The 23,145-nt window shown below is 36.3% G+C and overlaps 1 long non-coding RNA gene across 2 annotated transcripts; it reads right to left on the bottom strand.

Moving 5' to 3' along the window:
- Positions 1–421: 421 nt before the first annotated feature.
- LOC145663707 (uncharacterized) lies at positions 422–23,145 on the bottom strand. Of its 2 annotated transcripts, XR_014127238.1 has the most exons (4): positions 23,001–23,145; positions 13,696–13,855; positions 9,088–9,230; positions 422–647 (listed from the first exon to the last, which is right to left on the bottom strand). It is a non-coding gene; the product is annotated as an uncharacterized LOC145663707 (long non-coding RNA). The 2 variants fall into 2 exon arrangements; XR_014127237.1 differs by lacking the exon at positions 13,696–13,855.

Genomic DNA, 23,145 nt, shown 5'->3' on the forward strand with positions numbered 1-23,145 from the left:
TATACTTCTTTTCTTTAACAAGTTATACTAGTAACAACATCATCCCTATATCAACAATACCCCCATTCTTGTGCAAGTTAGCTTTAAATCACCTAAATATCTTCTTCTCCGCTTTCGTTTTTTCCACAAGTTGTAACCTGTAGCAAATATCGACGGAGAAAAATACTGCTTTCGTGATTTTCTAAATATTAAGTCGCTTAGAAAACATCTCCAGAAACACGAACAGCCTAACAGGTGTTTACTGCAAATGTTTCTCACCATAACCTCGTTGAAAATGTTCCAAAACCCGTTGCTTCAGCTGTGACTTATGAATTGGTGTACACGTTGTTCCAAATTTTAATGTAGAAACTTATGAAGGATCAACCAATGATCAGCCTTTCCAAGATTTGATGTAGAAGTTTATGAAAGAACAGTTGGAAAAGACGTTATGCAAGTTTTATTCTTTTTAAAACCAAACTTGAATAGCAGGCCAGATATACAAGAGTGCATGATCAGAACATTGTCGATTACATAAGGAACTTTTTGGTTGTGGATAGATGGATATTCTGAAGGAAAATGTATTACAAAAATTGTAGCCTTTACATTTATCCTTTGAGAATATTCTCATCTTCTATGTCCTTCCACTCAGGCAGCAACTCATCTATAGCCTGAAACAAAATATACTCAATAAGAAATTGTCCATAAATTGTAAACGAAGTCAAAACCAATCTTAAAGCTATAAACTCACACACACACACACACACACACACACACACACACAGACACACACACACACACACACACACACACACACATATATATATATATATATATATATATATATATATATATATATATATATATATATATATATAATGTAGGGTGTCTCGAAAGTCCCCTGACATAGGGTAACACTGTTATTATCAGAGTTTTAACAAAACGTAAGAGGGAAAACTATCTCCAAATATGATATTTTCAGTCTACAGTGAAAAGATCTTTTAAATGGGACGAGCCGTTTGGGCTGTACACTCTTTATGCACCCAACGTTAAACGAAACTTCAACGTTGCCATTTACCTGGACCCACAACATAAGTGAATGAAGTTACTGTCTTTTACGCTAACATGTCGACGGAAAGCCCCCCTTTCAAACAGTAAATTCATCCACTTATGTTGTAGGTCTAGGTTAATGCCAACGTTGCATTTTCGTTTAACATTGGGCGCATAAAGAGTGTACAGCCAAAACGGCTCGTCCAATTAAAAAAAAAAAATCCTTTACTTTAGAGTGAAAACATCATATTTGTAGATGGTTTTTACTCTTACATTTTGTTGTAACTCTGATAATAACAGTGTTACCCTATGTCAGGGGACTTTTGAGACACCATATATATATATATATATATAAGTGTTAATGAACAGGTGACTCCTCACATGAAAGTAAGTGTGGTCGAAAGAGCATAGTTTCGGAGTTATAAGCTACCGAAAACGCGAAAAAATTAACTTCAAAGTTCCGCAGCTCCACTCCTATGGAGCATATTTCAATTGGATCCGAATATCTGTTTCAGAACCCTCCGGTACTTGTGCGACAATTTTTAGAGAAGCAGTTTGGGACTAGTTAAAATTTTATGAGTACTCCCAAACTGCCTGTCTAAAAATCGTTATGCAACAACTGGAGAATTCTCAAAAATGGATATTTGGATAGGGCACATACTAATGGAGCTATGGACCTTTAACGTTAATCTGGTCACTTCTTCGGCAGTCTTAACTCCGAAACTATGCACTTTTAACCGCAGATTTTTTTTTTTTTTTTTTGTAATTATAATGTGAGGAATCACTTGTTACAGTTTGTGATCTAGTTCATTCACACGCTGTACAATATATATATGGTGCGTCATTTATAAACTCCAATGATTACAACGGGAAGACCAAAAGACAGGAAGAGGAGCGAAACTTCGTAGGATGCAAGTAGGGGTAGGGGGACACATTAATCTGTATTAGGCATCAACATCCAGTGAACAGTGATGTCAACCCCATATAAAATTAGTTTTTTTTTTTTTTTTTAATAACACCACATTAGGTTATTACAAATTTAAAATCTGCATTTAAAGAGAAAACAAACAATGCCAAACTTAATGTTCAATGTTGCAAACCAACAATACAACAATATAGCAAACATGAAAAAGTAACAAAATTTGAAGGTTTTGCAATAACGCAAATAAGACAGACGGGGCAAGGCATATCGAATGTACCTTTTGGTAAAATACTACCATGAAGATTTGACGTATTTCGAAGAGATAGGAACAAAATTATAACAAACTGAAAATTTGACTTTTCAAAGGCTTTATTTTAGAAAGTTTAATATGTAACTATCACATTTAATTACGTACATTGCTTTCGAAAAACATTAAAACCATAATAACTTTATTGTTCTTTGATATATCAAACCGTTCGAGAGATAATTTTCGAGAACATTTTGAAAAAGTTCAATTTTTAATTTGTTACAATTTTGTACGTATCAATATGTCAAGTATTGAGTGTACTGTTTGACACTAAGGTACATTCGATAAGCTTGCCTCGTATCATTTCTATTGTAGAAGCCTTCCAAGTTTTTTCTTCTTTCCATGAAAATGAAATCTTAAAAGTTTTACGTCCCACGTTTATGCCAGTTAGGCTAAAGGAGATGGTGATGATGAGAAATGAATGAAATGAAGAAAGTGTGAGGAAACGGGAGAACCCCGAGAAAACCTATGAGTACGATGTTTGTCCACCACAAAGTCCACACGGCGGGAGGTGGGATCGAACCAGGGACCCTAAGCATCGGAGGTGAACGCTCTACCACTGAGCAACCGTGCCCCCTTTTTTCTTTTCATGTTTGGGAAACAAGGGTTGTTAGTTTCCACCACTGAACATCAATTGTGGTATTGTTTGTTTTCTCTTTAAGCGTAGATTTGGAATTTGTAATAAGATGGTATGCAATTTGCTTTCTGAAAAACCTAACTTTATGTTACACTAGCAAGACTGTTCTCCGGGTGTTGATGCTTAATATGTGTGTACCCTTATCTTCTAGTTGCTTTGTCACAGTTTCGCTTCTCTCACTCTTTTGGTTTTCCGTTTTAAGGTTGAATATTCTAAATGACTCACCGTATATATAAACTAGCAATTAAAAAAGTAACTGTGCAATTGTAATTAGTAATATTTTAGATTTGTTCTTGCTGTTATTTATAATTCGTGACAAACTACACAATTTATGAATAGTGTCTTATAATTTCTTAAATTACCTATTGATGGGGATATATTGTATGTACAATACGAAGCAAAAAACCTGCAACATGAAAGTTTAAGTTCATTGTGAAACTACGCCAACAACATAGGCAACCAACCTAACGTCTTTGTGGCACTGATCACGCCAGGATAACCTTCGGCTTCGTCCCCCTACACACTTCGTTTGGAGCAAGAAATGCATAGACCACGTGACTACAAACCTCAAATTTCTCACAAGATGGAGTAATAGATTGAGGTTCTCATTTCTCTTCTCATTTTACATCCTCAGTTTTAAAGAGAGAGAAAGAGAAAAGGGTCAACGTGATAACAACTAAATAAAGAGGAATATGCGAAATATAAAGGAAAAGAAAACGTGCGCATATATTGACAAATGACACATGCACTTCAAAGGAGACCACCTCAAATTTTGTTATGAACCATATATAATAACTGTGAGAATCAGCAAACCACAAAGACATAATTACACACAGTAAGTGTTATATAACACATATTTATTTAAACAAATAAAAATGCTTGCAGAAAGCTGAAAATGTCTTTAAAATCTCAACCATAACTGAAACAAGAGATTACTTCTCTATTGTTTTTCTTCGTAGCATCCATCTACATGGAGAAATGAGAAAGAGAGAACATCTTAAGAGATTCGCACGTATACAATATCGGAAACTGCTAAATGGAAAAAATTACAGTCTTTGGATGGGATTCGAACGCAGAACCATAGTATTAGAAATCCCACACTCTACCGATGTAGCTAGTCTGACAGTAATATCCTGTTCCTCCATCATTACCTATGGAAGATGGAATGGAGTCTGCAGAAAACTGCGTCTAACATGTCCACGACAGACCGCCTATAACCTATGTCTAATTGGTACTTTAAAGAGCTAGTTCTACACGTGCATAGAAAAGTAAAATCAAATGAGTAGTTAGTACACATCACTTTGTCTGTCTCACTCTATCTCTGACTATAGAAATCGAGGAAGAAGAAAAAAGTATAGAGGTGAGAACACAGGAAGAACAAGCAAAAACATAAGTTGCAGGAAACTGAATATCAAGGAGAGAGAGAGAGAGAGAGAGACAGAGAGAAAAATAGAGGGAACGGAGCAAATGATTTAATATACATCGGAAAAGAAGGTTCACAACTGTGCTATACATTTAATGTATTTAATACTCTGCAGGCCCGTATCCATGGGGGGGCTAGGGGGGCCGCCCCCCCTAAACTTTGGCTGGCCCCAATAAAGGTTTCACGATAGGCTTGCAAATGAACTATAATATGGTGATGAAGTATAATATGATTGGGTCGGTCTCCCCCTAACTTCGGCCGGCCCCCTCCCTAAATTTTTGGGCTATCTACGGGCCTGATACTCTGTTTCTTCTAAATTGCTTGCTAGATGACAAATATTAATTTGTAAAAACGTAGCAAATGCCCGTGTTGTCTTGTTTTCTTACTGTTTCAGTAATAGTGGAAAACGTGGTTTATGCAACATAATAAATTACTAATTTTCCCACAACAACCACGTAGATGTTGTTGATGATTTTGAGCTTAACGTCCGTTCAGCAGCGAGACTATATGAGACGTGGACCTACTTATTAACGTTGAATCCGAACCATATGAGCTGCTGCCGGGAATCGAAGCAATCATGTACTGTTGGTAAGAAATTTCTAAACAAAAGAAAAAACTGATCAGCAAAATACATAAAACGATAGTCCTGCAAACTATTACTTAAAGAGAATTTATTGTAAAATCAATACACCCATGTGGCGGTATATAGTCGTAAAGTGATTAGAAAACTTAATATTAAACTGTTGATCACATTGTTTTACTTATTTGAATTCAATGTCGTATAGATTCGGTTTTAGCTCTAGATTTCAGCGTTCTCACTTCGATTCTTAACTTGTTGGAAATATGCATTAATCGAAATTATAAAAGTATACGAAATTTAACTAGCTAAAAGAAGAGAATAACATAAAAATCCGTATTAGAGTACGTCGTCGCCAACATGTGCTTTTATTTCAGGGAGCATAAAGTCGAGAAGATCAACATTTTTTTAGCATTAAGTCGGCCTATAATTCGATGGATACCACCTCAACTTGCAGTCTCGCATATCCATCCCCAACAGTGAATCGTTACATGACCCATTCGCGCTGAACGGGCCATATATTGTGGATCAAACCGTCTTCCAGATGGGCGATACACACGTGTTGGCCCAAAGTTTCCAGTGGAAAATATTTTCTCATCTGTAAAGACAACAGTGTCCCAGTGACAAGTAATATTTAGCTCTGCAAACGCTAGTCTATCGACTTTGTGATCTTCTGTCAATATCTCCTTAACAGCAGCGCGGAAGGACCTTAATTAAGCCTGCGGCCCGAAGTCGCCGTCGGACTGTAGTTACATCACCTGGAAAGGCGGTAGACTGCTGCAGTTGTCGGGCACACATGAAAGGCTGTCGACAGCATTGATCAACTAATCGTTGGTCTTGTGCCGGTGAGGACACTCGTGGCCGACCACTTCCAGATTTTCGAGTTAGACTTTCAGTTTCCTCATATTTTTTCCACCACCTGAACGCTGTTGCACGATGCACGCCTAATCGAGCGCCTGCTTCAGGAACACTCAATCCCGCATGTTCAATAAGAGCGATAACACTCTCACGTACAGAATGATCATATTGCGCCATTCTTACACACCAAAGTAAAAGTGCTAAAAACGTCTTTGAATATAGGATAATGCACAATATTGCTATACATGACGTCGTATTATGAAAGACATGCGCAGAAGAAGTAGATGTGCCTGTAATCAACTGTTGTTGCACGCAAAAATACTCACTCGCTGTTAGTAACAAAATATTTTCCATTTTTTTAAAATCCAATACATTAGAATATAGTAGCAATTACTATCTTTCAAGAACATAACTTCCATCGAGTGGTGGGCATAAACAAAAACTCGTAACTATGCAACAGTTAACTTCCCTCAAAACCCCCGAAGCACTTTACAGATTTAATCTGATTTATTTGTGCAATTTAGATACATATAAGATTACAACTTGTCCGGGAAATTTGTTCATACTCGTCTAAAACAGTTCTATTCTATTATTCGCCACTCGTATACATTATATGACAAACAAAAAAAAAAAAGAAAAAAAGCAAGTAAAGTGCAAATACTCTAGACAATATTTTTTAAAACGTACTAGAGAATTAAGATATAGCCGAGCGGTTTAGTAGAGTAGTCTACTACCTCCGCCTTCTCGTGTTCAAACCCACCTGAGGTTTGTGTCTATTCTCTGTTTCCTTTTTTTTTCTTGTGCTTTCACAACGAACGTTTTTTTCTATAATTCCTATAAGCTATGACTTGCAAACCCTAAACAAAATACACATGTTTATTGTAATAATCTAATCCGGATTTTTATGTTATTCTCTTCTTTTAGCTAGTTAAATTTCGTATACTTTTATAATTTCGATTAATGCATATTTCCAACAAGTTAAGAATCGAAGTGAGAACGCTGAAATCTAGAGCTAAAACCGAATCTATACGACATTGAATTCAAATAAGTAAAACAATGTGATCAACAGTTTAATATTAAGTTTTCTAATCACTTTACGACTATATACCGCCACATGGATGTATTGATTTTACAATAAATTCTCTTTAAATAATAGTTTGCAGGACTATCGTTTTATGTATTTTGCTGATCAGTTTTTTCTTTTGTTTAGAAATTTCTTACCAACAGTACATGATTGCTTCGATTCCCGGCAGCAGCTCATATGGTTCGGATTCAACGTTAATAAGTAGGTCCAATTTAGTAATACAATTTAGAAAAACAGAGTATTCAATACATTAAATTTATAGCACAGTTGTGAACCTTCTTTTCCGATGTATATTAAATCATTTGCTCCGTTCCCTCTATTTCTCTCTCTCTCTCTCTCTCTCTCTCTCTCTCTCCTTGATATTCAGTTTCCTGCAACTTATGTTTTTGCTTGTTCTTCCTGTGTTCTCACCTCTATACTTTTTTCTTCTTCCTCGATTTCTATAGTCAGAGATAGAGTGAGACAGACAAAGTGATGTGTACTAACTACTCATTTGATTTTACTTTTCTATGCACGTGTAGAACTAGCTCTTTAAAGTACCAATTAGACATAGGTTATAGGCGGTCTGTCGTGGACATGTTAGACGCAGTTTTCTGCAGACTCCATTCCATCTTCCATAGGTAATGATGGAGGAACAGGATATTACTGTCAGACTAGCTACATCGGTAGAGTGTGGGATTTCTAATACTATGGTTCTGCGTTCGAATCCCATCCAAAGACTGTAATTTTTTCCATTTAGCAGTTTCCGATATTGTATACGTGCGAATCTCTTAAGATGTTCTCTCTTTCTCATTTCTCCATGTAGATGGATGCTACGAAGAAAAACAATAGAGAAGTAATCTCTTGTTTCAGTTATGGTTGAGATTTTAAAGACATTTTCAGCTTTCTGCAAGCATTTTTATTTGTTTAAATAAATATGTGTTATATAACACTTACTGTGTGTAATTATGTCTTTGTGGTTTGCTGATTCTCACAGTTATTATATATGGTTCATAACAAAATTTGAGGTGGTCTCCTTTGAAGTGCATGTGTCATTTGTCAATATATGCGCACGTTTTCTTTTCCTTTATATTTCGCATATTCCTCTTTATTTAGTTGTTATCACGTTGACCTTTTTCTCTTTCTCTCTCTTTAAAACTGAGGATGTAAAATGAGAAGAGAAATGAGAACCTCAATCTATTACTCCATCTTGTGAGAAATTTGAGGTTTGTAGTCACGTGGTCTATGCATTTCTTGCTCCAAACGAAGTGTGTAGGGGGACGAAGCCGAAGGTTATCCTGGCGTGATCAGTGCCACAAAGACGTTAGGTTGGTTGCCTATGTTGTTGGCGTAGTTTCACAATGAACTTAAACTTTCATGTTGCAGGTTTTTTGCTTCGTATTGTACAAACAAGTAGTACTGCCGCGTGTACACCACGTGAAGGAGTTTGGTTTGTATGCCATAATATTTTTTCTTTCAATATTACAATCGAAAACTATTGTAGATTTCTACCTCTCCTTTTCTGCGTATATATTAGAAATAGAAAATACTATTGAGACGCTAAATTTATTGCAGAAAACCGCAATACCGTTTCAATTCTATAGCGATCAACGATAAAACCGGAAGTGCAACTTCCGGTTTGAATACGGTTTCAAGATAAAAAATGGGTTCTTATTCTTGCAATACTAAATTGATTGTGTAAAGCTGCTTCTCGACATACCTAAGTGTTTGCTCTACGTAGATTAATATTAAAACCGGAAGTAGTAAATTTCCCCCACCTCCGGGTTATAGTAAGGAAGTACAGTTAAGGATGCTATATTTTAGTTATTAAAATACTCGCCTCCTAGTGCTAATAACTTCACCGATATTTCGGAATCACTATCAGGATTCCTTCAACGGGGCTTTGTGGCTCGTTATTATGAATATAAAACCACATGGTCCATTTTTTTAGAACAGTAAAATAAAAGCTTTTTCCAAGTTTTATATCAAATAAGGAGTGAATAATTGGTTTGTACACGCCAGTAATATAACTATGTACATTTATTGAAATAAAAATATTAACTCATTACTTAGACTATTTCTTATTGATAAAATTAGATGATACCATTCCATCCTTATCCAAATTCCCTTTATCTGTGTTAAACCTAGAATTTTTTGTTCAGATTAAGCAGAGTTGAAATACATTCTCCCACTTCTTACTTTTCAAGGCCTGGAAACTAGCTAATTATACAAATTTGTAATTTCATATATGAAAGTAATTATTATTATTTTTACCTTTACGTGAAAAAAGGAGAATCTTTGTTGGCTTTCGTATTTTGTGGGTCTCCACGTTCCAGCTGTGTCTTTTTTCTTCGCAGTTGATGTTACTACAGGAAAATGTCTTCTCAATAAAGTAAAAAGGACTGTGCTTCTTGTATCTGGAAGAAAAGAATAAGCATTCAGCATCCTTTTCAAACTTAAGAAAATAAACTGTGAAACATTCATTATCGTTCTCTTTTAGTATAAGGCATCTCCTTGGAAATACTTGTTACGTTACATAATCAAATTTACAGCCACTGTGTCACTATTTTAAACCATAAATTACTCGGTAGTATGTGTTATCATGCTAATAAAAAAAAGCGAAGACTTCCCACGAATAAACTTTATTTCCAAGGCATATTCACAAGTAGTAAGATACTGTAAATATATATTTTGAACATATGTCACCATGTTCGTCAAGGCAATTATTCCAGGGGTACAAAGCATGGTAACTACATAAAAAAAAAAAAACCTGGGTCAAGTCACTGAAGCAATGTCAGGATTGCCTGCTCCATTTCCAAGACAAAGCATGCTCTTCTGACCCTAAAAGACCCAGTTATTTTCCATTTTAAACTAGAACTATGACAGTTTAACACTGCTCAGCTAAAAAGGATTGACTCGTAACCTGTTTTGTAATCAATAATAAGTCAATGACCTATAAAACATGTCCTGAGGTCTTGTATTTACTTTCTTAGCAGTTGAGTTACCATGAGAAAAGTGCTACCTTGAACTACTGTAACTGAGCTTCTCCCGCTGAAGATACTACCTTGAGAAACTATGGTGGGAAATAGCAAACTCTATACCAAAAATGTACATACTTGCTAATCCACGCTATTAGATACATTCTAAATAAAAATTACATACTGCTCTTGGAATAATAAACATTTCTGACCAGTGTATATACACTTATTTATTAAAAACTAAATTAACTTAACGTTGTCTTCATCAAACACTAACTGAAAGAGATCTTCAGAGCATAGACATTTATATTATAGAAACTGTTACATTGTATTTTTGTTTTAATAAATAAGTGTATATACTCTGGTCAGAAGTGTTAATTATTCATTGAGTTCCAGAATCACGAAGGATAGAGATACTGCTCTTGATGGCGCAAAGTGTAGTTTTTTTTTTTTAATTATTTTGATATTTCAAAAGAAATGAAATCTGAGTTTTACGTTCCATGGAACTGCGTATAGGCTAAAGCAGACATCGATTATGGAAATGAATGAAGAGGAGGAATGAAGAAAGTGGAGGGAAATAGAATAACCCCGAGAAAACCTCTTCACACAGTGTTAGTCCACCACAATTTTCAATAGGCGCGTACTGGTATCGGAACAAGGGCCCCACGCACCACAGATGAACGCTCTAATACTGATCAACCGTAGTCCCTTTTTGATATTTTAAGAATGTCTTATAACAAAAAAGAAGAAAACAAGAAGAGCAGCAGCGACAGAAAGCTATTTACGAAGATACCAAAAAGGGTGGAAATAATTTCAAATAAAACTAAACTGATGTGACTTCCTTCAAGATAGACTGCAGCTTAGTATAAAGAGAAACAAACTTTGTCCTAGGCTTTTGAGTAGGAGATGAAGAAATCGAACCTTCTATCGATAAATAACATTAAATTCAAATAAGCCACAACAAAAGAAACAACTTAGCAATGGTGGTTCTCGAGGAAGTCACAATGTTAAAGGGCCATTCCACGCGAAAGTGAGTCAGAACCCAAATTTTCGAAAACTGTTAAAATCAATGCATTTTTACGTATATATGAAGTAAATAGAACGAAATTTACTTTTTCACAAAGAAAAACTTATTTATACTTAGAATTCTCGTAAAATTTTAAGTCTGAGTTGTGAATTTGTAACATGTCAGCTGGGAGGAAAATTTTTATTCTTGTTATCGGCCACATTTTACGGTATATTGTGCATGTTTGGCTGAAGTAACTTCGAGCTATTCAAGATGCTTCTTTTTGCTACAAGCTGCAGTTGAAATAGTGTTTACAGGATAAAAATTGGTTATAATATCATTAAAGATATAAACGTCAACTTGAGTGTCCTGCCCGTGACAGAAAACTACCAAAAGTTATTGTATTGAATTACTAAATTTGTGAATGTGGTTCGTACTTAGTAGAAGTAACAATTTTCACGTGTACTTCACATTTACCAAATTTTGGACTAATGCTAACAATATATTTCGATTTATTTCAATTTGAAAACTTGTCCTGCCCGTGACAGTGGGCATGCCACTCGTGGGATAGTTTGTGTACATTGGTTATTCACGATAGAAAATTATTCCATGTGTACTAAAATAAAGTTTTCTAAGCATGAACATTATTTACTTAAATAGAGGATTATGTATTACTGTCAGTATGATGTTTTAACTTAAAATAAATGTCATATAAGTATTATCATTAGTGTCACCTTTCTGTTCGTTTCAAGGGAGCAGTAGATGGGATTGAAGTACGTACAAAACGGCCAGTATGGAACTTTGTGAAACAAAACAAAGTAATTGTAGAATGTGCTGCTAATTTCGTAACAGCTTTAAACTTTTCGTTTCAAAATATATCTGTTTGACTACTATCATCAGCAGAAATTGAAAAAAAAAGACGTTTTGAATAAAAGACGGGAAAATGCTCTTGTCAATTGAATGTCTCCAATCAAAACAGTTATTCCTGCAATTTGACAGTGAAAATTTGGTAGTTCGTCGAACTTTTAAATTAGAGTTTCATCCGTATAAAATCTTTCAATTTCTAACAGACTTTTATTCAGATTCTGAAAATGGTGACTCCAAAAGCCATGAAGGTATCCTGAGGGACGACTTACAAGGCTTGTGCATGTTAACAAGGCTTGTGTTAGACCAGCTGTTGAAGATATATAACAATAAACATTTTTGTTGATGGAATTTTTCTCTAGTGGACAGAAAAAGAAAACATAGACATGCAACTATCGCACAAAGCCCAGTAGAAGAGGACGAAGAAGTCAAGGAAATTCGTATGAAGACCGTAAGCGATTGCGGTAAAATTTTCAAGACTGTTGAAGATGTGTCTTACGTGCATTTCGATCAAATAATACCTTTGATACCAGCTGTGCTGTGCCCCGGGGAGAGGGGGGGCGAGCGTGGTTACGGCCCCGGGCGTCAAAGTAAGGGGGCGCAAAATTCAAGAGGAAAAAATAATATATATATATATATAAAATGGAAGGAAAACAAGTATTAAAAAGTGCTCAAAATCAACGAAAAGCAGAGTTTATTTTTGAAAATTTTCTTACGCATCGCGCCAACCATAGTAACGCTTTGAGGCTGGTCTGTCGATCTCACTCATATTTACGGGGGCGCCGTCGCGACGCGTTGTATACTCTCGCCCCGGGCGCTGATTTTCCATGGCACGGGCACTGGATACAAGCACCTATTTTATATACTGTTAGACAGTGTTTTGTACGAATTTCCCTACAAGGTGGGTGTAAATGGGCAAATAAAACCATTTCCTAAAGTGTAGGTGGTGAGAAATAAGTGTACGGCATATTATTATTTTTATGTGGTAAAAGCGAGCCTCAACTGAAGTAAATATAATTATTTATGTAAAATGCTATAACAGAACAGCAGAAATTAACTTATTTTCCATTTTATTTCATTTTTGAAATCATTCTTATTGAGATGTTGTGTGTTGATTCACACGGTGTCCTGCCCGTGACAACCATGTGTCCTGCCCGTGACACAGTAAAGTTTAGTTTATTCATTAAATAAATATTTGGCAAATTTCTATTATGTGAAGTTTGTTTTAAAATTTCATCATTTATACATTTCCGTTTAAATAAAAACATTTTGAGCTAAGAATTCACAGAGTTTTGTAACATTCACTTGGTGTGTCGAAAGTCACTTCTCTTTTTTGTCCCCACTCGTGACAGACATTTAGGAATTAATATTTTCTACTCTAAACAGAAAAAAATACTGAAAACATCAGCTACACATACTCCTAAGTCTGTACTGCTCATATATCATACAATTAGCAGAATTTATGTTATACTTTTAGAAATATACAACTTTAAAGCATCAAAAATGTCGTGTAAATGTCCTGCCCGTGACGATGGAATGGCCCTAAAAATAAAAGTTTTATTGGTATAAACTAAGGAAGTTGATCGACATTTCAGTGTTAGCGTATTATACAAAGATTAGTAAGATACATTGAGTTTTCTTCTATTAGACGGTAGTGATAAAATGGTAATTCTTTCCGATGTGACTTCCCTCAAGAGCCACCACTAGAGTTTTAAATCCCTCTTGCACTACTGTGATGATATGGATATCTAAAGATTAACGTGGAATATTTCAGTCACACCTCACAAATGCCGGAATGGAATCTTCTGTACAGCCAGTGAATATTCTATATTCTCTACACTTCGACTTACCCAAATGACGCAGCACAGAATATAATATTAATAACAGTAATTAACACTATTGTATCACACCCACTGAAATAAATCAATTTGTATTCCTGCAATTCTGCTATTACAACAATATATTACATTTATTTTCTGAAAACGAAGCAAAGGCAAACACATTCTCCTTATGGGGAAAAATATCAACACTAACCTGAATTAAGATTTTCTCTTTTCAGTACTGTTGTTAAATATAGTGTCTCTGGCAAACTTCTAGGTTTCTTTACCAAAATTTCCTCCACTTTTGTGTTCAGGTTTGGCCACTTCTCTAAGAGACGTAATACTTTGTATTTATGTGTGAAATCAATCTCAATCTATCAGAAAAATGAAGGAGTAAATAAATATGTTTATTTCAAGAACCATTATTTTTCGTAGCAAAATATTTATATTTCAGTTGGCTAGGTAACAAATAGGCTTCGAATAGTTATGCATTTTCCATGTTTCTTATGCAAATGCATATTTATCGTATTTTACGAGACACTGCATATTTTATAGCATCTGTTTTTCTTCTAATGCACATTCAATGGTATCTGCTGCAAAGAAGACCATAATTTGTAAGTGAACATGGAAATATAACTCATTTATCGATGATTTTTTTAACAAAATTGTCCCTGCTAGGACGGAAATTCTATTTTTGCACAGATTTTCTATCTTGTTGAGTGATCAGAAATCTGCTACGAAATGTCACTGACCAAATTCCTTGCAATGGAATCCAGTTGAAACAGGGGTCACCTTTATCTATTGATGATAACACTCCAGCAGTTTTGAAGAGACAAGTAAGCTAGTTATGTGTTATCTATGATTGCAGTTCGGCATATCAACAGAAAAGAGGACATATTTGCATGCATATTTTGAGGTTTTTAGTGCATGACTATCCGAAGCCTTGTAATAAAACATTTTGTATTATGTATTACTAATCTAACATTTTTCCACATCTTTTCTTTCAATATCCCTGTTCTGCGCCTAAACAGTTTTTAAAATATTATACAACCTTTTTAATTTTGCACTCTAATCACGCATAGAGCCGAATTTTATGAGGAAAACGGAAATGTTAGCTTTTTTGACTATTATATGTTTTCCTTATTCAAGTACGACCTTCATTTTCCTGTACTAAATTGTGAAACGAAAGAAGTACCTTTAGAACATACACTACTTTTTAATCCTAAGTACCTTTACAACATACACTACTTTTTAATCCTAAGTACCTTTACAACATACACTACTTTCGAATCCTATTCCGTCTGCCGCTGGTTGTCTTTATTGGCTATTGAACCGGTATCTTAGTATACTAGAGCCGCTACGTCTCTGGCTCCGACAGTTCTGCACGTGGACAAAACAATGTTGCAAATTTGTCGTGGGTTTAACCGTATACAGGTACACTAAGAATAAACAGAAAAAGCAAGCGAATTTTATCGAAATGAATTGCTTAAGAAATGCTGAATTTTCATGGCTTTTTTAAACTTTCCGTGTAAGAAAACTATACAAAAGTAACTTTTTCTTTTTTTTGCCTGGAGTAACCAAAACTGCAGAAGGAGAATTAAGTTCTTCGGAACATTTTTAGTTTGTTATGTTCTAAACAGTGGATGTTCCCACACGCAAGACATCAGCAACTCTGTTCACCACACTGGTCACAGGAAGAAGAGGACCTCCATTATCGCGCTAGTTCTCGAAATATTCACGAAGTCTGCATATAAATTCTCGGTTTTGTCCTTTATACACTCCTATTTTCTTTGGCTTCGGTTCTGAAGAACTAACCATTGTCACCAATTAAATACAACAATATTCTTAAGAGCACACCCAAAACACCCAAAAAGGAAAGGAAACAACTCAAAGTTGCAATAATCGAATACAATCTCAAAGTACTTTTCACTCAACTATGCACAAACGAAAGGAATAAGACAGAGTGGCAACAACGTCTGCTTTCCGTGTCAACGCGGTGACAGCTCGGTCACTCATTGGGCCTTGTGGGGGGGGGTGTCAGTGTAGTATAAACCCTCGCTTTCTTTTTCGCATAGCTGTCAGAGCCAGGGATACAGCGGCTACAGTATAGTGGTCAGCATGTGCAAGTTGTGCAATATTCGTTGCCTAACCAATATCAAGTTCCTGAAAATCTTGTCATGTGTAGTACGGATTCAAGAAATTCAAACAGGCAGACAAAAAAGCATCATCTCCAATCAAGAAATACTTTATTATCAATTTCAGATACTCTATTAAATTCAAATATAAGTTTATTACTCAATGTTAGAGCCATTAACGGATATGTACATAACGTTATTTTAACAGTAGTAGCATTCGAAAATGTAAAACTATGCAATATTAGGAGTTATACCGCTGAAAACTAGTTTACCGATTAAATTACACATGAAATGAAATCATTAAGCTTTACATCGCATGGTTATGCCAGTTAGGCTAAAGGACACTATGATGATGAGAAATGAATGGAATGATGGGAAGAATAGTGGGAGGAAACGAAAGAACCATAAGAAAACCCACACATGGTGCTTCTCCACCACAAAGTTCACATGGTGCGAGTTGGGACCGAACCAGGGACTCAATGCACCAGAAGTGAACGCTCTACTACTGATCAACGGTAGCCCATTTGATATTTTAAGAATGTCCTTTAACAAGAAAGAAAAAAACAAGAAGAGTGACGAGAGAAAATTACGTACAAAGATACCACACAGGGTCGAAATAATTTCAAATAAAACTAAACTGATGTGTCCTTAGTATAAAGAGAAACAAACTTTTTCCCAGGCTTTTGAGTAGGAGGTAAAGAAATCGAACTTTCTATCGATAAATAACATTAAATTCAAATAAGCTACAATAAAAGAAAAAATTGAGCATTGGTTGTTCTCGAGGGAAGTCAGAATATTAAAAATAAACGTTTCATTGGCATAAGTTAAGGAAGTTGATAGACAATTCATTGTTAATGTATTATACTAAGATTAGTATGGTACATTAAGTTTTCTTCTATTGGACGGTGGTGATAAAATGGCAATTCCTTCCGATGCGACTTCGCTCAAGAGCGGCCACTTGAGTTTTAAATTCCTCTTGTACATATGAAAAATGAGCGGATAGGGTGGAATGAAGAAAGTGGGAGGAAACGGGAGAACCCCGAGAAAACCCACGAGCGCGGTGTGTCTACCACAAAGTCCACACGGCGCGAGCTGGGATCGAACCAGGGACCCCAAGCACCGGAGGTAAACGCTCTACCACTGAGCCACCGCGCCCCTCTTGTACATGTAAATTCACGGTACTCGTTTATTTGTATACCTACCATCGCTGACGCGCCTGCTCCCTACGGATGCACCCCTCCCTACTGCTCGGATATCCCTCTACCCTTCTGCCCTGAATCGGTTAAATAGAGGTCGTGCTTTTTAGTGGCCACCTAGCACAATTTGGTTCATCTTTTATTCACGGAAGTTTTTTATGCCACATGTCCTACTATATTTATACTGAGCCTTCCTCAAGTCATCTGCATTCAGGGGTATAGACAGAAGTTTTATCTTGGAGGGGCCCATTGCTTTTGAAGCGGGAGCAGCTACAATGTACAAAGCCAAAAAAAAAAGGTGATACAGGTAGTGATTTGAAACCTGAAAAAACAGGAAAATTTGGTTTCCGTCCACAAAAATAAAACACTGCTCATTTATTTATTTGCTTTTATCGCCATAAATATTATGTACCAGTTAGTTTCAAAAATGAAATGAAATCTTTGAGTTTTACGTCCCACGGTTATGCCGATTAGGCTAAAGGAGACGGTGATAATGAGAGATGAGTGAAATGGTGGAATGAAGAAAGTGAGAGGAAACGGGAGAACCCCGAGAAAACCCACGAGCACGGTGTTTGTCCACCACAAAGTTCACTTGGCGGGGGCTGGGATCGAACCCGGGACCCCAAGCACCAGAGGTGAACGCTCTACCACTGAGCCACCGCGCCCCCCCCCAGTTAGTTTTAATTATGCGTAACCAAGAACTACTGCCAGGACCAAACGTTATACCTTTGTGCATAACTATTTCAATTTAGGCTCTTTTACACAGAATCTATCTGCAGAAGACGGTAAGGTTCTAGAACGCATGTTCCCCTATATGGATTAGTAGCTAGATTGATTCCTTTCTGTACACCAAAGTTTGATGTTTAATCCACATAGTATTGACGAACGAGCGTTAGCGTGTGAAGGCGGGTTAGATCCCCGCTGGGCCACGTTCTTTTGTCTTTATTACAGCTAAATGAGAACGAGGACCTGTGTTCTAGAATCTTGCCCATAAACTGATTTTTTTTTAATTTCACTTAATTTCCTGACAAAAATATTTATTCATTATTCGTGACTAAAATAAAAACACCATAATTATTTTACTAACAGTTATATCTCGCTTCCTGTTTTACATCAAGTTGCGCAAAAAAAAAAGAAAAAAAAGAAAGCGAATGAGATCCGAACTGAGAAACGGAATAAAAACATCGTTTTTCACTAAATTTTCCAGTTGATAAAAATGTATTCTAAACCACTAGTTACAGCATATAAAAAATATAATGTACTTACAAATCAGTTTAGCACCATTATTTAATGGTAGTATTTACAGTAGCTTTTTAAAACGGTGGTATTTTTTCATCAGTAAGAATTGGTAAATAATTTTCCGTAAATTATTAATTACATGTAAACTTTGTTATTTTTAAATGACTGAAACGAATAATCTAATGGCAATGTTTTAAAAGTTTGGTATTTGGGTGCTCAGGAAATCATCTGGGGGGGCTGGCCCCGATGGAACTCCTATGACTACACCTTTGCTGCATGCACTATCTAGTAAGCTCCTCATTTAGTGCATGCTATGTTAAAAGAAATACAAAACTTTATTCTGACCTGAAAATGTAAGAAATGTGTCAAAATTTGGTAGAACCGTCTGCTCAAGTAATGCTGAGTATCAAGTTTTCTTCTATTAGACACTAGTAATAAAATGGTAATCCTTTCCGGTGTGAGTTACTTCAAGAACCGCCACTGGAGCTTTAATCCCTCCTGCACTCTGGTGATGAGACGGGGTCCTGAAGATTAACGTGGAATCATTGTTCGTAGTTTCAGTGAAATTTTCCTAATCTAGGAAAATTTCAAAAGTAAATTTAGCGAAAAGGGAAATTTTATGATAAAACGTCAAAATCTAGGGAAATTCTCGCACTGACCTATTAAACAATATAAATGTTTAGTTGTTGACTTGAGTTTATCGTCCCTTTGCGTAGCGAGGCTATATGAGACGGGACCTACTGATTAACGGGGGAGGTTCTAGATTACTGGTCCCCCATGTAGGTTAGTAGCTGGGTTGGTTTCTTTCTCTACTAAAGTTTATACATTTAATCTACACAGTATTGCCGAGCGAGCGTTAGCGAGTGAAGGCGGGTTAGAGCCCCGCAGGACACGTTGTTTTCTGTCTTTATTATTGCTCAATGGGAAGGGGGACCAGTAATCTAGAACGTTGCCGATTAACGTGGAATCCGAACCCCGAGCTCCCGCCGGGAATCGAGCCCGGGTCTCCCACGCCAAAGGCACGTAGGAAAACAGTTTAGCCAAGAAGGAGCTCAATATAAATGTTCCATTTTATCTTTGTTCTTCAGAAATAAACAAATGCAATAGCCAGAGTTTAGTGTGTATTCAAAGTAGCATAATTTGCGTCAATTGTTGACTGGATGTTTTTTTCTTTTTTGTTTCAAAATGTTAGAAACGAAAAGGAAATCAATAAAATAAATGTAGTTCATACTTCCTTCAATATATTGTCTAACTAAATTAATCTTTCAACATACCGTGCATCATAGGAATTAAACACTCAACAAACTAGGGAAAGAGCTCTTCGTGGCTAACGGTTAGCGTATTCGCCCTTGGCGTGGGAGACCTGGGATCGATTTCCGGCGCATGCTGATGTGGTTCCGATTCCATGTTAATGAGTAGGTCCACGTCTCATATAACCTCGCTGCTAAATGGGACGTTAAACTCAAAATCAACTCAATCAACAAACTAGGGAAAATTTGACACGAAAAGGGAAAATTCTGTTTCAGTCGAGGGAAATTTTCTTAAGAGAACCTACGAACACTGTGTGGAATACGAACTATGTGAGCTCCAACCTGAGTTACCCACAAAAAAAGTTACATACGCTAAACACACACCCACGAAGGAACATTTTGAGTTCCTTGGGGCATTACTCGAGCAGACAGTTCTACCAAATTTTCACACATTTCTTACATTTTCAGGTCAGGTTAGAGATTTGTGTTTCTTTTAGTAGAGAATGCACTAAATGAGTAGCTCCATTACTACTTGCAGACTCACTTTACGGTGTCTGACTGTAAATAGTGTGGATGTATCGCATAAAAACTAAAGTGCATAAACCATGAACCAAATTGTGCCAGGTGCTCACTAAAAACCAAGAATGTTATCTAACCGAGTCAGAGCAGGAGCACAGCAGCAGCCCCAACGGTAGCGAAGGGTGCGTAAGCACGCATGGGGTATACGCATACACGAAGGTAGTAGAAGAGCACACTTACACATACAAAACTTACACTATCACTCAAAATTCAACTCAATACACTGCACACTAATAGTAATTACTTCTATTCACACTCTCATTTCTTTATGAAAAATATTTCACACTGTATTTTACACATGAATTTTCTATTTGGTATAGGGCTAACCCGTTTGCTCGAGCAATCCTTTCCCTGGGCCTATATAGCTAGAATAACCCGGATTCTACGTAGAGTCGCTCGAACGTGAGATTCTTAGCTCGAACCTGTAGTGTTCCCGTACCCATCTCACAGCAACATTTAGGCAAGAGCCCAGATATCTACATTTAGTTATAATAATAGAAGATAACATGTCCTGAGGAGTTTTAACCTGCCTTCACTCGCTATCGCTCGCTCAGCAATACCATGTGAATTGAGTATTGATAAAGGTAACTCTTTACTTTGGGCAAGACAGTGATATAATGTCAGTACATATTATTGCCAAGCGAGCGTCAGCGAATGAAGGCGTGTTAGGGCCCCGCAGGGCACGTTGTTTTAGGAGAGAGGGGGGTACATTTGAACATCTGTTTTCGAATATTCGTTTTTGCTTCCAAACACTCAGAAAATTTCCTTCTAGAACTGTAGCAAAAGCTAAATATAATATACATTATATTTGCCATAAAATAGAGTACTTTGTTTGATCTTGTCATTCTGTGCAAGGGCGCAGGGGGTGTCGTTCAAATGTACCCCCTTGGGGGGTAGATTGGAACAAGCATGGGGTAGATTTGAACATACGTGGGGCAGTTTTGAACAAACCATTATTTTAGTACAATAATCGTTATTTTTAGGATGAATTCGTTTACGAACAACAAGGCTAATGTAACAAAGCAGCATTAACGGTTTAAGGCACAAGAATTAACCAATCGCGTATGGGAAGGAAATAATAATAATAGTAATAATTGCTGAAACATATATGCACTCCCGTGTTTGTATATTGTGCGCCTCTGTGCTCTAAATAATTTGCCTCCCCTTCGGAAACATCTGAATTGAGTTGAATTCATAATTTTTGGGGTCACTGAGATGAATAGTGACAGTTTTAATCCAATTCAACTTCAAGATCATATTCGACTCCCGAGTGAGGCGGGCGAGAGTTTAAAAGTAATCGAAAACGACAGATATTAGTGTTGAATTCATTGTTTTCGAGGTCGCTGAGTTTTTGGTATCAGTTTTCATGATGTTCAAGTTCATCTTCACCCCTTGGGGTGGGAGTAGGAGAAGATGACTTTTTAAAAAATAATCAGATAAGCTAGCTAATTAATAACTACTGTAATTAGAGCGAATTAAACATTTTCTCGCTCTTGCGCAGGACTCTGAGTGTGGTAGTGTTAAATATAACTTTATTGTGAATCTATTTAAAAAAAAATCCAAAATTTTGCCGCCCTCTAAATTGTGACGTCCTGTGTTCGAGCACAGAATAATAATTACCTAAATACGGGCCTGTATATATGCTGTACGTTATACGTTACACACACACACAGACACACACAAAAGGATATATGGACAACATATCTATAGGTGTAGGTGTGATCTGAAGAAAACTTTAAAAGAATATGATCATCGTAGCATGTCTGTGAAAATATGATTATGATTCACTTTTTAATTTTGCTCGTCATACCTGATAAGCTTAATGGAAAACCTATTACTATTAGCAATCTAAGAGATCTAAGAAATTACATTTTTTTCACCACTAACTGGGTACTGGACACAAAATTTATTCTACCTTAAAATTCTACAAATCAACATGAAATGTCAGAATTTTTGCAGTACGCTTTGTTTCTCCAGAAGTTGTGGGATTAGAGAGTCTATACACAATATCAGCAGTTGGCACTGAGCATTTGTCTTCCTTGTCTAAGAACACAAACATGTTGCTGGTACTTATAAGTTTCAGAAAAGTAGAGGTAGAACAATGTTCAAATGTGCCCCCTAATTTTTGTTCAAAACTGCCCCAACCGGCATGACCAAACAGAATTTGGTAATACCCAAATAGTACAAACTATTGTGAAATACAAAGGGCAACATTAGATAAGTAAATTAATGTACTTGCTTCTGCAATGAATGGCAGATAATATCAAAACACAGGCTTCTGTCAAAAATCTTACAAAACTTCACAAAAATTCCAACTTTACACCCCACAAATGTAACAAAGTACTGCTGTTCATTAACAGTTACACTAAAATGGCAGATAACAGTTGACCGTCACGCAACGCAGTTTTGCCAAACTAAAAATTTTGAAACCAGCAGATATGCTATTATTTCTAGCCTGTTATCTTAAATGTTCAAAGGTACCCCCTGTTCAAATGTACCCCCCTCTCCCCTACGTCTTTCCTTCTTGGAAACTGTAATTATAATTGCGGGAACCGGGTCAGATTCATTGCTTATTGTCACTGCCTTGCCCAAAGTAAAGACTTGCCCTGATAAAGAAAGGAACCAAACTGGATACTAACCTGCCATGGGGGTGAGCATTCTATAACCTTCCCCAATATTTATTCTGTGAAATTTACTTTGTATCGTATAATGAGTTGCTATAGTAACATTTTCCAACTTTTATCTCCTAATATGCAATTACCCAAAAGCCCAACCCTCACCACAAATTTTCCTGTCAGTTAACTCTAAATGCGTCCCTGAACCTTTATTCCATTATGTAACTTAGGCAGATGTTGAGGCTGGAAATGGTACCAATGCCTGCTCCGTTCATTATAGGGTGCATAATACAGCTTCCCCACTAAGAAACACTTTCTAAAGCACTAAGAGTGTACTTGGCACATGAATATAAGTATGTTCCCCTAAAACAGGAGAGTACGACAAGCTGTACTTTAATATACGGCTGAGATAATAAGAATTATGTTCACTGTTTTAGAAATTGAATTACTCCATTACATAAAACTCTATCATAATTTTGTTTAAGTTCTAAAATATTAAACCTACCTTTAAATAAATCTATCATATCTTCGAGTTCCTATTTCGCAGGAAATTAGCTCTGGAACAAAGCAAATTTAAACAGTCGAAAACAAAAATGAACTCTGTTCATAAACAGTTATACGAAAAAATAAATACAAATGGCGGACGAAGT

This window comes from Thermobia domestica, chromosome 11 (genome assembly GCF_964235325.1).
Source record: "Thermobia domestica chromosome 11, izTheDome1.hap1.1, whole genome shotgun sequence".
NCBI classification, from domain to species: Eukaryota; Metazoa; Arthropoda; class Insecta; order Zygentoma; family Lepismatidae; genus Thermobia; species Thermobia domestica.